Genomic DNA, 14,718 nt, shown 5'->3' on the forward strand with positions numbered 1-14,718 from the left:
CGTTGGTGGGTTGGGTGGCAGAGAAGTGGAGTGGATTGTGGCTCCTGCTTCCTGTATCTCCAACCCAGCCGCCAGTCAGACTATAGTGGTATGACTCCCCTATCTATGGCTCCGTTGGTGTTCCTTTTTGGCCTCACCATATCCTGCGTTCTTGTGCGGCGAGTGGGACCAGAGTGCCTGCATGACAGGGAGAGTTCTGACATTTCTTCTTAGGCTTCTTGAATTATAAATGTCAGGAGGACAGAAACTGCCTGTCAGTGTCACATTTTGCCTGGCCTACAATTTTGTAAACCTTAAAGCTCTGGAACAATAGCAGTCAACACCAGAGACAGGTTCTCCTGGGAGGGACAATGTGAGAGAGCTGCTTGCTGACCAGATAACTGGGACCTGAAATATGATTAGGTGTTTTGTCTCCTGATGCCTTCTTTTCACATGTATGAAAAGATCTGGAATCTTTTTCATATGAATGCCCTTCAAAGCTGGCCAGTAGCCCTTCTATTCTGGGCTCCAAAACTGCCATGCTGGAGCCTGCTGATTGTGGTAAATACACAGTCACTTTCTAGTGTTGATCATTGGAGGGTAAGATGAAGTCATTTGCACTTGATGTATTCATTACATGATTCCATGTCTCAAGAAGTGAAAATCCAGTGAAATAAGCCACCACCGTAACTCTCATTAACAATTAGATCCAATCCACTCAAAATGTTCACTCGTAATCGGTTGATGATGATTATAATCTGTTTGCTGAGGTCTCTTAGTTAAATTGGGTCATTATAAATAGAATTTATAAATGGTTTCCAAATAATACTCTATTTCTTATAAATCAATCTAAAGTTTCCAAAATTGAACTTTATTTTGCATTAATAAAATACATACATAGCATAAAGATAAGAGCACTTCGAGTTTCAGTGTGCAAAATTGCAGAATCATTGCACACATTTCTCCGAAATAAGGCATGTAAGATCAAGAAAAGGGGAAAGAAAAATTAGGAAAAGATATTCTAGATTATTTCTTCCAGATAGATCATGATGAATTTTTAATTTATATGAGATGTTTGATATATTTCATTGTGGGGACAGGGTCCCAGAGAGCAGTTTCCAGGCTCTCGGCCTCACATGGAAAGGTGCTGGCTCGGGTAGAAGATGGCCACCCGCTGTGGCTGGTTGGCCATCAGCTGTTACCGGTTAGCCATTAGCCACTAATATAAGTACCATGGCGAAGCTAGCAAGCACAGATTGCAGCTAGCAATCGGGATTGTTGGTCGGTTGGCAGAAAAGCAGATGGTGAATTGCAGCTAGCAAGTGGCTGTTGGTTGGTTGACAGAGAAGTGGATGGCAGATTACGGATCGTGTGGCTCTTGCTTCCTGTGTCTCCAACCCAGCCACCAGCGAGACTATAGTGGTATGACTCCCCTATCTATGGCTCTGTTGGTGTTCCTTTTTGGCCTCACCATTTTCTGCATTCTTGTGTCGGGAGAGGGAGCTGAGACCCTGCATGACATTCATCTTGACCAGCTTGTTTAGAAATCAAGAGTCAAAGCACTCTCTGGTCCAGACTCATGGACTATCTGAGCAGAAGACTATTTGTTGGCAGTGAGCTCCGCCACTTTATTGAGTTTGATCCAGGGCAGAATTAAAACCATACTTTGTTCTACCCCCCAGACAGTTACTCAGTACTGCAAGTTTGCTTCTATAAACAAAAGGCCATCAACACTTCTTCCTCTGTTCTTTAGATCTTTGGAAATCAGTCAATTCTCAGAGGACCTATATATAATTTTTATAGCCTAAATAACAAATGAGAAGTATCTCTACTCTCCCTACCCACCCCCCTTGACACTATTAGATCAAGAAGAGGCCTCAGCATCGTATAACATCTCCTTGCATTGACTGTAACTGTAACATCTTCTTACATTAACTGTAAAACTCTCCTTACATTAACTGCAATTGTTCTAAGTGTCAGTGTTTTTCTTCTGCTGTACTTTATTGCATAAATGGAAACACTGTGATTTTAAGCAAACCAAATATCTACTGCACTAAGGTAAATGTGGCTTGATGCATATTCTCCTGGTAAAAGATCTATTGGGGGTTAGAATAACATTTTGGGATGCTAGCCAAGCCAAATCTGAAGACTTTCCTGGTTTTGACCACTGCTAAGGAGCTGCTAGCTTCTTGAAACAAAACAAGGGAATTTTACACTTCATAGGAATTACTGAGCATGTCAAACACAGGTTCAAAAAAATATTTTTACTTCAACTTAAAAAAGTTGTGCAGGGAAAATAGGTAAGCTTAGAATACGACTATTTTTAACTGAAAATGACTGGCTTTCTTTTTGAAGATGCTGATACAACTTCTGACACTGTTGGTGATGAGTGGTGTGTAACAGCCGTCCCAGCTCTGAGGCTATCAAATAGTGAAAGGGAATCTTCTAAATACAAGTCCCAGGACACCAGAACAGCTCTTAACAGCCCTCACCTTCCTGAGTAAGTTGGAGATGATGAACTAAAAGGTCTGGGGAGAAATCACTGCTAAAACAATGAAGGAAGGAGAAAAACCCCAAGGAAGACAATTTAAAGATTAAGTCACATGGTTTGAATTTGATACAATGTGGGGAATTTCAGTTTAATTTTCATTTATACTAATTTCTTCTAACAGCCTTTCTCTTTTATACAGAGATCAGTTTGGATACAGGAAACCTAGTTTTGAGAATGCAGTTTCTCAGTTGAGTCTAAAAGGCAAGTTCTGTAATCAAAAAGAGGATGTCAGCAGGGAGGCCTAATCATAAGTTCTTAAACCAAACTCCTTTTTTCCTTTTCATTAGGCTTTCTTGAGGCATTCATCTAATTAATGATAATAAATAGTTATTGAACACCGCTAATATTCTAAATCCTCCAGTGTCATGCATTTGGAAGTAAAAGGACCAAGAGATAGATAAACTTAGGAAGTGTGTGTGTGTGTGTGTGTGTGTGTGTGTGTGTGTGTGTGTGTATGTAGCAATATGCCTTAAAATCCGGAATTATGGTTGTAAACTAGGAAGACCTACATAAAAGATGGGATGGCTTAAGTCATAGAGACAGATGGAATCTTCATTCTGTGTGATAGGTAGAGATCTCATACGTAAAAGGTGTAAAAATAATCATTTCCACATCAGTATTTGGATTTTGGTACCATTCCTTAAATCAGTTATAAATTCTGTGAAGGTGGATTAATCTTATTTTATGGATAGCTGTAAAAAAAAAAGGCTGTCTTTCAACTTTACTTAAGGATTTGCTCTTGTAATCTAGAGAGTGGAAAGGAGGTGTGTCATTGAAGCAGGGGGTCATAAAAAGAGCTTAGCCTTTTTGGTCAGGCATCTCTGAATTTGGATTCTAGCTCTGCTCTAAACAGCTTTGTGACTTTGAACATGTTACTTAACCTCTCTGAGCCGTCGATTTCATTTGTAAAATTAGATATAATAACCAGATTATAGAATTGGTTTGGGAATTAGGGGTGGTTCTATAAAGTACCTAATATGTGGCACTTAATTGGTAGCTAGTATTATTTTTTGATAACAAAGATGAATAGGCCTCCAAAACCATAATCAGATAGCTCATGTGAGATCACGATGGGGCACTCTCTTCTGAAAAAGCACACACTGAATAAAGCCTGTAAGAGAAATCATGGATGAATTTTTTAATGGCACAGGGCCTAACTTCTCACTGATTAAACTTCATTTGGTGGCTCTCATTGGTTTATGTTGGTTACACCTTGATAGTCTTCCTTTTCCCATGAGAGAATCTTATCTCTCGAATAAAAGTTACCTGAATTTATCAAAAAAAGCACCTACTTCAAGTTTGATTTGCATCTGGTCACTTGCAGATTTCCTTTTTGCTTTTTGAGATTTTCCCTGGCTTATCTAAGAGAGAGTGGGTGATCTCTCTCTTAGATTCACTCGAATTGTAAGGTAACCTGCTGACTCAAAAGTAACTTCATAACTAAAAGTTTGAGGATCAAATGTATAATATTGTGACTATAGTTGATAACACTGTATTGTGTAATTGAAATTTTCTATGAGAGTAGAACTTAAATTTTCTCACCAAAGGGGGAAAAAAATCGTGAATTTGTGAGGTGATTGATGTGTGAATATTTAAAGTGTAATTATATATAGAATGTATACAAATATATATAAAGTGTAATATATATAATGTAATATACGTAATATTTTATATATATACACACACACACACATATGTATATATATATATATATACCTGGGGTGCCAAAAAAATGTATACAAGTGGACACTTAGGTCAACATTACTCAAGCAGTAGCTCTCCGTAATCAGAAGTGTCTAGACGCTGATGGTCACCACTTTGAGCACCTCTTGTAATTGCAGAAATCAAAAATGACTTGTATTCATCTTTTGTTATCAGTATATATTGAGTATTACAATTTTAATAGTTTTTTCCTTTCTGAAAATGTGTATACATTTTTTTGGCACCGTGTGTGTGTGTGTGTGTGTGTGTGTGTGTGTGTGTATGTATGTGTCTCACGTTAAATATCTTACAATTTTATTTGTTGATTGTACCTTAATTAAAGCTGGGGAAAAAGGTAAATTTATGATGAGGAACCTAATGCAAAGAGGCATAGCATGTCTATTGTAGAATGTTGGGCACGATGGATTCACATTTCTGTAGTTGTAACATTTTTACATTTTTTTCCCCAAGCAGCCTCAAAAAGCATGTTAACAAGACTACTTGAAATTAATACTCTGCTATTACAGTGTATGCAGATGGGCTCATTTCCTTCCTCCCACCATACTGGAGTTCCTAGAAGTCATGACATGCTCCCTCCCTCCTTAACAAATTCCATCCCTCAGATCAGTAAGGATTGGCATGAGGCCAGGTTGGCTTCTCTTGTACTTGGTACAAGATCTTGTCCTGTATTTTGCTTTTATTAGTTCTTACTAGTTCCTCTTACTGTTACATTTTTTCATGGGTTTAAACTCTCAGTAGTCTTGCTTTCTTGCCAACTTAAAAAAAAAAAAATAACCAAGCTAGTGCAGGGGTGGGTTTCCCCTAACTCACAGCACTAATTATATAATCACCATTCAGAACTCAACACAGTAATCTAATTTGTTTTTAAACACAGGCAACTCTTGAGCCTTTGCATTAGGAAGTGTCTTTCTGTCCATTTGTTGGATTTAGAACAAACTGCCTATGCAAATGAGGAAGAGCCACTGTGTGTTAGCCTTTCTTCAGTGGGCCCATACCCTGAACTGCCTCTCAACAATTCACCCCTGTAGTTCTTGTGAAGAAGCCTGTTGTGAAAGTTAATGGTTATAAAAAGCATTTATTTACATCTGTTTTAGTGTAGCCATGAAGAGTGCAATTAATTAAGAAGTTTCTGGTGTGGTAAGGATAATCATACAGCAAGAATGCAAACACATGATTTCCAAAGAGAATTTTATTCCATATGGAATTTTTCCCCTAACTAAGAATTAATTGCAACTTTAAAGAAGGTTTGATTGTGTCTATGAAAAAACATTTTAACTACTGAGGAATTCTAAATTACTTCAATTTAAAATTTTCTTTCTTTACATTGTTAGAGTTAAGAAAGAAGGGCTTTGATCAAGCTCTGAGTTATAGAATTTATTAGAGTGGAGGGAAGAGGATAACCTTCAGATGTCTTCTGCGGTGAAATGTTGAAGCTAAAAATTTTAAATGTTTGCAGACTAACGACATATTCGGCTGTTAGGCCTAAAAGGATAAACAAAATGTGACATGTTTTATTTTGTTACTTAACCCTTGTTTAAAAAAGCACAACAAAAAATGTATATAAATCATATTTTTATGCCTTTCTGAAAACATGGACATGGATTTTTGGTGATTATGCTCCATGTAGTGGTATCATGCCAAATGGTATGTAGTGGTTAGCATATATGCAATACCTTTAGTTTTGGTATTGCAGTTCCTTAAAGCGGAAAGCATTTAAATATATACAACATAAATTCTGTGAATGTCTTTTCTTTCTGTTGCCATGTGCTACACATCCCGAATATTTTGCTGTAGCCCAGCAATGAATAATGCAAAGAGATGAAGGGGGAAAGCAAAAACATGCAGCTGAAGGCAAGATTGGTGGAGAGATGATGCCTGTTGCTGCTGAGGTACAGATAAGAATGTGACATGTTAGAGAAGGGAAAAAGGAAAACAAAAACACAAAAAACCTGGGTGCAGGCAGAGAACCTATTTTGATCAAAAGCACTTAAAACAGTTGCTGAGAAAAAAATTTCAATCAATAACAAGAAGTTCTTATATGCAACTTTAATTTGATTGGCATGACATTTCCATCATATGCTAATGAATTACGGATGATGAGAACTGTTGTCGCCTTCTGAGTACAATTGAACATTCATCAATCAGTTACTTAAATGCCAAACTGTCTGAAATATTAAAGGAAGTTGTTGCTATTTTGGAGATGAAAGTAAACAAACTGGAAATCTTGAATTAATTGAGAAAAGGATACATGATGATAAGTAGGATTTGGCAAGTTATTACTTCTCTGAGTGGCTGTCAGTGCAGGTATCCTATTCTCAGTGGAATGAGTACCTTCCTGAAAAACTAACTGGAAGACAAATTCTCTTAAGGGAATCCTTTTTCTATTGACTAGCATTATTCAATTATTTACTACTACTTTTGGGAGGCGGGGAAAGCTTTTTCTAGAATGTAATACGATCACTCTCAAGTATGCCACACTTTTGACAATACATGTTTAAAGGAAAATAACCATCTGCTAAAATATTTAAAATAATCCTCAAAATAGCAGCAACATTCAAATTATTACAATTAACAGTACTCAAGTTATTGCAAAATAAAAATACAAAAAAAGAAACTCAAAATGCCTGATATAAAGTTACTAAATTTTCATCTTTTGCCCATCAAAAGATAAATTGGAGATTTAGATTTTGACTAAGCTTTTCATCAGTCTCAACCTAAAGATTTCTAAGTTTATTTTTTCATCATCCTTTCCATTTTTATTTGTCCTTGGCATTTTCCTCCAAACATATTTTTTTTCCTAAGAATTTTAGGACATTAGGTTAAAGCCTAAAATATCTAATCTTTGTAAAACACAAATTCTATTAGGTAATGGCAAACACTATTAATTTGCAAATATCTTTTATGCTATAAAAATTGATTTGTTACTACCACCTCACACCCATTAGGATGGATACTATCGCAATAACAGAAAATAACATGTTGGTGAGGATATGGAGAAATTGGAATCCTGTGCACTACTGGTGGGAATATATAATGGTATAAACTCTGTGGAAAACAGTATGGGAGTTCCTCAGAAAATTAATATTACCATATGATCCAGAAAATCTACTTCCAGCTATCTACCCAAAAGAGTTGAAAGCAGAGTCTTGAGAAGATATCTGTACATCCGCGCTCATAGCAGCATTATTCCCAAAAGCCAAAAGATGTAAGCAACTCATACGTCCATCTGTTGAAGGATAAACAAAATGTGAGAAATACATAAATTGGATCATTCAGCCTTAAAGAGGAAGGAAATTCTGACATATGTTACAACATGTATAAACCTTGAGGACACCATGCTACGTGAAATAAGTCAGTTACAAAAGGACACATACCTATAATTCCACTTATAGTATGAGGTATCTAAAGTAATCAAATTCATAGCAAGAGACAGTAGGGTGACAGTTGCCAGGTGCTGCAGGAAGGGGAGAATGAAGAGTTGTTTAAGTGCAGCTTCAATTTGGGAAGATGAACAAAGTTTTGGAGAGGGATGATGGTGATGGTTGCCAAACAATGTGAATATACTTAATGCCACTGAACTGTGCACTTAAAAATAGTTAAGATGTTAAATTTTATGTTATATGTGGTTTACCACAATTTAAAATATGTAAAAGAAGATGTGAACAATTGATTTGTTACTATGTTACCTATGCCTGGGTTTCCTAATTAAAGAAATGCCTGGTATGTTTATTAGGGTAGTATTAGCGAATGAATACTATTGAGCATTATTAGACTCTTTCAACATCCATAGAGAATGCATCAAACAGATTTAGCTTCTGTTGGTACAAAGGAGGCACTAAAAACCCAAGTTAAATTGCTATTGGGGGTGTCTCTTCTTAAAACATAGCTTTTTTTTTTTTTTTTTTTTGTAACTCTCTAAGTACGTTCTACAGCAGGGGTGTCCAAACTGCGGCCCGTGATCCATTGTTAATTGGTCCACAGCAAATTCCAAAAATACATTTAGTTTACTTAAACCAGGTAAGGTAATACGTACTTCACCTCGAGTGAGTGGCCTGGCTGTTTTTTACCACATATGGCCCTTGGTGAAAAACATTGAAAAAAGTTTGGGCATCCCTGTTCTACAGAATAACTGAGAGAACAAAGGCCTGTTTGAGGAAGAGCCATGGGCCTAGTGACTGGAGTAAGGGGGAGGGGGCGAGGGGGGAGAGTATTTAAGATAAAGTCAGAGAGTGAACTGGAGATTTTGGCTGCTTCTTTGCGTGCTATGTAGAAGGGGGGTGATCTTAGGGTTTTGAGCAGTGGAGTATCATATATTTAAATGTGCACAAACTATTTACTATTACAGGGATGAAATACAGATGCAGAAATGGAATTTCAGAGGAGGGTGCAAGATTACTTTTATTTGGGGAAATCATGGAACAAAAACCTAAGGCAAAGTTACAGAGAAAAATAAATCTCCTTTTCACATTTGAGCATGCTCAAGAAATCTCTAAGTAGCAAGAACTGAAGAGATTCTCTCCAGTAATACTCTGTACTATTAATATTAATTTGTTTATTGATGTCAGTAAATCCACCTTCATTTACTGAGTCCTGTGTGAATCCAGACTATTTCTACTTAAGGGTCTGTAGTGACTGCCCCAGAGGTAGATAGATCTCAGCACACCTATGCACAGGTTTTTCCTGTAATTTGTAAAGCTCCTTGGAATTTACCTGAATAAGAAGAGAGTTTCCCTAAAGAGTTTGAGATAAAATTACTGGCCATATCATTTTATATTTCAACGTTTAATTGTTAGAATTATTTATTCACTAACTGATATTAAAACACGTATTCTTTCCTGCTTAGTGATTCAGGTCCCTTTAGACCAGGGGTATCCAGCCCACAATCCATTTTTAATTGGCCCACAGCAAATTCCAAAAATATATTTAGATTACTTAAATAAACCAGGTGAGGCAATACGTGCTTCACCTCAAGTGAGTGGCCCGGCTGTTTGTGTATTTTACCGCATATGGCCCTGGGTGAAAAACGTTGAAAAAAGTTTGGACACCCCTGCTTTAGACCATCTCCTTATGTGCCCTAAGTTTTCACATGAGAGATGCTGGTTCTACTTTTGAACCTAGGAGACAGTTTAGTGACCATAGATGATATACTCAGTCCCCTGCTTGATAGGACTGAACGTAATCAAACAAGATTCTAGTGTTTTTGGAAGGACAAAATGAATCCTGCCTTTTATCTCCTCAGGAAAACTTTCTATACTTATAGGAAGGCTTTCCTCAAACTCAACCTGACTATAAAGAGTGATGGAATAGTGTGATGTACCAAATAAAATCCACACGTGGCATACACAGTAAGAATTATGACCAAATTGTAAACATGCCTCAAGTATGCTAAAAAAAAAATCATAATATGATAAAAAAAATCAACTGCTTTCAAATTTGAAATGCCTTGCCAATGTTGTTTCTTTAACCCCCAAATGCTCAAGTAAGATGATTTACCACCAAGTTAAAATTGTACAGACAGACGCAGAACTTATTTGTGTCTTTCCTTGCTATAGTCAAAGATTTCTTTGACACTATACTGTTCTATGAACCTAACTGAGAAGGTGCCAGCTTTGATGACTAAATTGAGTTAAATTTTCTTAAATATTGGAAAATCTTGTCAAAACTTTTCTATTACCTTCCCTCCTCCTTTCGCTTCCTGAATCTGAAATCTTTACTTGGTGCAAATTCAGTGTTTAAATATACATGCTAATTTTATGTTTTAATTACCACATTTCCTCTTTGGAAAAAACAAGAGTTGGTTGATGACTGACTAGTCATAAAAGGTATGATTTAACCAAATAGAAATAAACAAATTTATTATTTTTCCTGAAATTTTATTTGTGAATTTCTATGGATTTATTCTAATTTTGTTTAAAAACTTTTATGGAAAATACTGAAAACCACAAAAGTAAAAACTACCCAGGGTTATGGAATTTAAGAAAGAATATAAATTTACAAGTGAAAGCCACTCCTACACTCTTCTTTTCCTTCACTAATCCTACACACAGAAGTGACCCACTTTTAGCCTATGTTTTTCAGTCTTTTCCTGTGTGTTTATAGACATCCCTGTGTGTACATATCTACCAAGCAGGTGCTAATGCGAAGCACTGGTCCAGCAACTTACGCTTTTCCCCTTAAACCTGTATCTTTGGCTATCTTTGCTGTCAGTTCATTTAATTCTATTTCAGGTATCAAAATCTGGAGATCTGGGGCAGACAATGATTCATAGATGAATTTTATTTGGTTTGGGCCACATCATGTGTTTGAAAAAAAATTGAATTAGAATATTTGGTGAAGACCTCCTGCTCCCTATTAATTGCACTTAACTGTTCACCATCATATCTGCTTAGTAATCTTAAGAGTTACATTTATGACTTCCAAATAATATTCCATTATATTGTACTGTCATGGATTTAACCCTCCTCATGCTGGAAATTGAAGTCGTTCCCCCTCCCTAACTTGTTTTACTATTAAAGACAATGCTTCTCTGTCTCTCTCTTTAAGTATCTATTCCATGTTATTACTTTAGTATGGGTTTTCCAAAGTGAGATTACTGGGTTGTAGAATATTGCATATTTTAAATCTTTCATTACTTTGCAATCAAAGGGCATCAATTTATATTTCCAGGAAAAGTACATATTATATAAGAGTTATATTTTCTACACTCTTCAGTAATGAGTTGTAATCAGCTTGTTAAATTTTTTTCCATTCTGAAAGGTAAAAGATGAATTATGGACTTAATTAGTATTTTAAAAATATTAGTGAAGTTGACTACTTTCATATGTTTATTGGTATATTCTATTAATTACATATTCCCACCTACTCTTGTATTTTGCTTGAATTGTTTGTCTGAAATGTAAAATATTAACTCTTTGCTGTAAATATTGTGAATATTCATTTAGTTCCTTGGTTATCTTTTAACTTTGTTGTTGCAACTTTTGGCATACAAGAGTTTAAAATTTTTATATAATTAAATTTTGTGTTGCTTTAAAAAAAACTTTCAGTCTTACCATGCTTGAAGAGGAATTCATACTTACATATAGTGTTGTTGGAAATGTAAGAGCAGTAGTACCTTGGTTTTTGAACATCTCCATTGATGAACATTTTGGTTTTCGAATGCCGTAAACCCGGAAGTAAATGCTTCAGTTTTCGAGCATGCCTCGAAAGTCAAACATGTCACGTGGCTTCCGCTGAGTGCAAGATCCTGAGGCTTAGCTGTCGGCTGTTGAGCCCTGAGCACCTGTGCAATACGGAGGTAATATTTGGGCTTGTTTGGTGACTGTGTGCAATCAATCTGTGCTCCTCTCATCTCAGGAGTACTCTCACAACCAATTTGTTTTTGTCACTGTGTGGAACCCAGTGCATCAATCTGTGTTCATCTAATCTAAGTAGCCCTCTTGCAACCCATTTGTTTTTGTGACTGTGTGTAGTCAATCTGTGTTCATGTCATCTCAGGAGCCCTCTGCCAATCATCCCTTGCTGTGAGAAATGGTTAAAAGCTGCAAGGCCAAGAGAATGATTAACAGAACAACAACCGTGAGGAAGGAAATTATTTTCAAATATTAAAGTGGTGTCCGTGTATGTGATCTGGCAACGCAGTTTGGTATTGACAAATCTACAATTTGTACCATCTTAAAATATAAGCCACTAAAGGAGCCAATGTTGCAAGAGGTGTTAAAACACTTATAAGACAAAGAACACAGACAATTGAAGAAGTGGTAAAATTACTTTTCATATGGATAAATGAAAAACAGTTGGCCAGTGACAGCATTTCTGAGAGCATAATTTGTGAAAAAGCTTTACATTTGCGTGCTGACCTCATCAAGAACACCCCTGGAACAAATTCTGAGAGTGATATTTTCAAGGCAAGTAGAGGGTGGTTTGAAAAGGTTAAGAGAGAAGTGGCATACACAATGTGGTGAGACATGGTGAAGCTGCCAGTGCCAACAAAGAAAATGCCAAGCAATTTGTTTTGGAAATTAAAGATTATGTAGAGGCAGAGGGGTTTCCTTCCCCAACAAGTTTTCAGCTGTTATGAGACAGGTCTCTGTTGGAAGAAATTGCCAAAGAGGACCTAACAAAGGAGGAGAAATCATTGCCAGGCCACAAGCCCACGAAAGACAGGCTAACCCTTTTATTTTGGGGGAATGCAAGTGGGGATTTTAAGTTGAAGCCTTTGCTCGTCTACCATTCTGAGAACCCCAAGGTATTTAAGAAAGACAATGTCATAAAAAGCAATGTGGAGGGCAAGCAGCAAAGCTTGGGTAACCAGGCAATTTTTTATTGAGTGGGCTCATGAAGTGTTCAGGCCAAGTGTAAAAAAATACCTCCAAGACAAAAATGAAATGCCTGCCAATGAAATTCTTCCAGTGAAATGCCTGCTTGTTATGGAGAATGCTCCAGCTCACCTCCCAGGCTTGGAGGACGAGTTGATGGAAGAGTTCAGTTTTATCAGTGTAAAGTTTTTGCCTCCCAGTACAACTCCTCTCATCCAGCTCATGGACCAGCAGGTCATATCTAATTTTAAGAAGCTTTACACCAAAGCACTGTTCCAAAGGTGCTTTGACGTGACTTCGGACACAGAGCTAACCATCAGAGAGTTCTGGAAGAGTCATTTTCGATATCCTACATTGCTTACATCTCATAGACAAAGCATGGAGGGATGTGTCTCACGGAACAATGAAGTCAGCATGGAAGAAATTGTGGCCAGACGCTGTCCCTGAACGTGTATTTGAGGATGTTGAAGAGGATGCTCCTATCGTTGAGGATATTGTGTCTCTGGGAACGTCCATGGGCTTGGAAGTGAGTAGTGATGATGCGGAGGAGTTAGGGGAGGACCACAGGACTGAACTCACCACAGAAGAACTTTAACACCTTCTGACGGAGCAGCAACAGGCGGCCACTGAGGAGTTATCTTCAGAGAAGGGAAGACAAAGTGTTTTTACTGCACCGATCAAAGAAATGTGTGCAAAATGAAGTGCAAATTTTTGTTGAAAAATATCAGCCTGATAAAGCTGCTGTAAGTCATGCCACTAACACTTTCCATGATAATGCTATGTCTCACTTTAGACAAATTTTAAAACATCCGAAAAGCAAATGTTAACTGAAAAAATTTTAGTGAGGAAAGGATCCAGTGAGTCTAAACTTGGTGTCAGTGGTGTAAAAAAATCAAGGGAAGGAATGGCAGGAGAGGAGTCACTGTCAGTGATTATGGAAGAGGGCTACAGAACACCTGAACAACACTCACCTATTGCGATTCTGGAAGACGACTATAGAACACCTGAAGAACAGTCACCTATTGTGATTATTGAAGGGGACTCCCATCCAAACCATGACTATCATTATTGCAGGTGAGAAAAAAATTACATTTTCATTTTCATTATCTACAGTACTGTTTTTACATTGTATTTGTTTATTATTGCTTTTACAGTACAGTATATTGTGTTTATTGCTTTCATTGTGTATCATTTTATGGATCTGTGGTATCATTAGATAGTAAAATTCATGCTAAATTGCTGTTTTAGGGGTTGATTTTAAAGGTCTGGAACAGATTAATTCATTTTCCACTACTTTCTATGGAAAACTATGCCTCAGTTTTCGAACATTTCAGAACTCAAACAGTCTTCCGGAATGAATTACATTAGAAAACCGAGATACCACTGTAATAGTGTAAGCAGGCAATGGTAAAATTTAGCCAAAAAAAAAAAAAATACTACTGTATGCAGCAATATTTAATGTAACATTAGATGTAAGAATAAAACCACCAGGTGTTCATTTCTTCAATATTCAACTAATATTAATCAAACAATTTTTATATGTGAAATACATTTCAAAGTTTGAAACTGAATATCCAAGTTTCCCATAAGAAATCTTTAATAGAGATCATATGATATGGAAGTTAGTATTGTTTTGGAATTATCATTTTTAATTTATATGTGTTTTCTGGAAACAACAGAAAACATACCATGACACTACTTTTCCCTGTTGTATTGTTGTATATAGCAATGTTGGGATTCAGAGTAGCTTTCTAAGGATTAGAGAGAATGAAAATTAAATCTCCACCTATCTCTTTTTCAATCTCTTAGTTTTACACATTTGACCTATGAATAAAACTGATTTTCTTTAATTCTACGTTTTAGTGTGTGGCACAATTTTCAATATTAGTTTATCTAAACTACATATCTTATTTGTGATTGAAATTTCAACCATAGTAAATAGTATGATGTGGATTTATTCTGAGGATGATACAATGGCCTAAATTAATATAGCAATGGATTACAGAAGTTTTCAGCTTGAAAAACTTTATAAATCTTACTCCTTAATGATTATAGAGGTCATTATAGGTTTGAGGTGGTACTTGCTTGTCTCTGTTCAAAGAGTCTGACTGATGGGGCCCATATATATATAGAATCAAATGTAAAAAAGCG

The 14,718-nt window shown here is 36.5% G+C and overlaps 1 pseudogene; it reads right to left on the minus strand.

The window, feature by feature from the left end:
- LOC117022106 (60S ribosomal protein L35a-like) overlaps window positions 1-12,806 on the minus strand; it is a 125,142-nt pseudogene extending 112,336 nt beyond the window's left edge.
- Window positions 12,807-14,718: the final 1,912 nt, after the last annotated feature.

Source organism: Rhinolophus ferrumequinum, chromosome 5 (assembly GCF_004115265.2).
Source record: "Rhinolophus ferrumequinum isolate MPI-CBG mRhiFer1 chromosome 5, mRhiFer1_v1.p, whole genome shotgun sequence".
NCBI lineage: Eukaryota > Metazoa > Chordata > Mammalia > Chiroptera > Rhinolophidae > Rhinolophus > Rhinolophus ferrumequinum.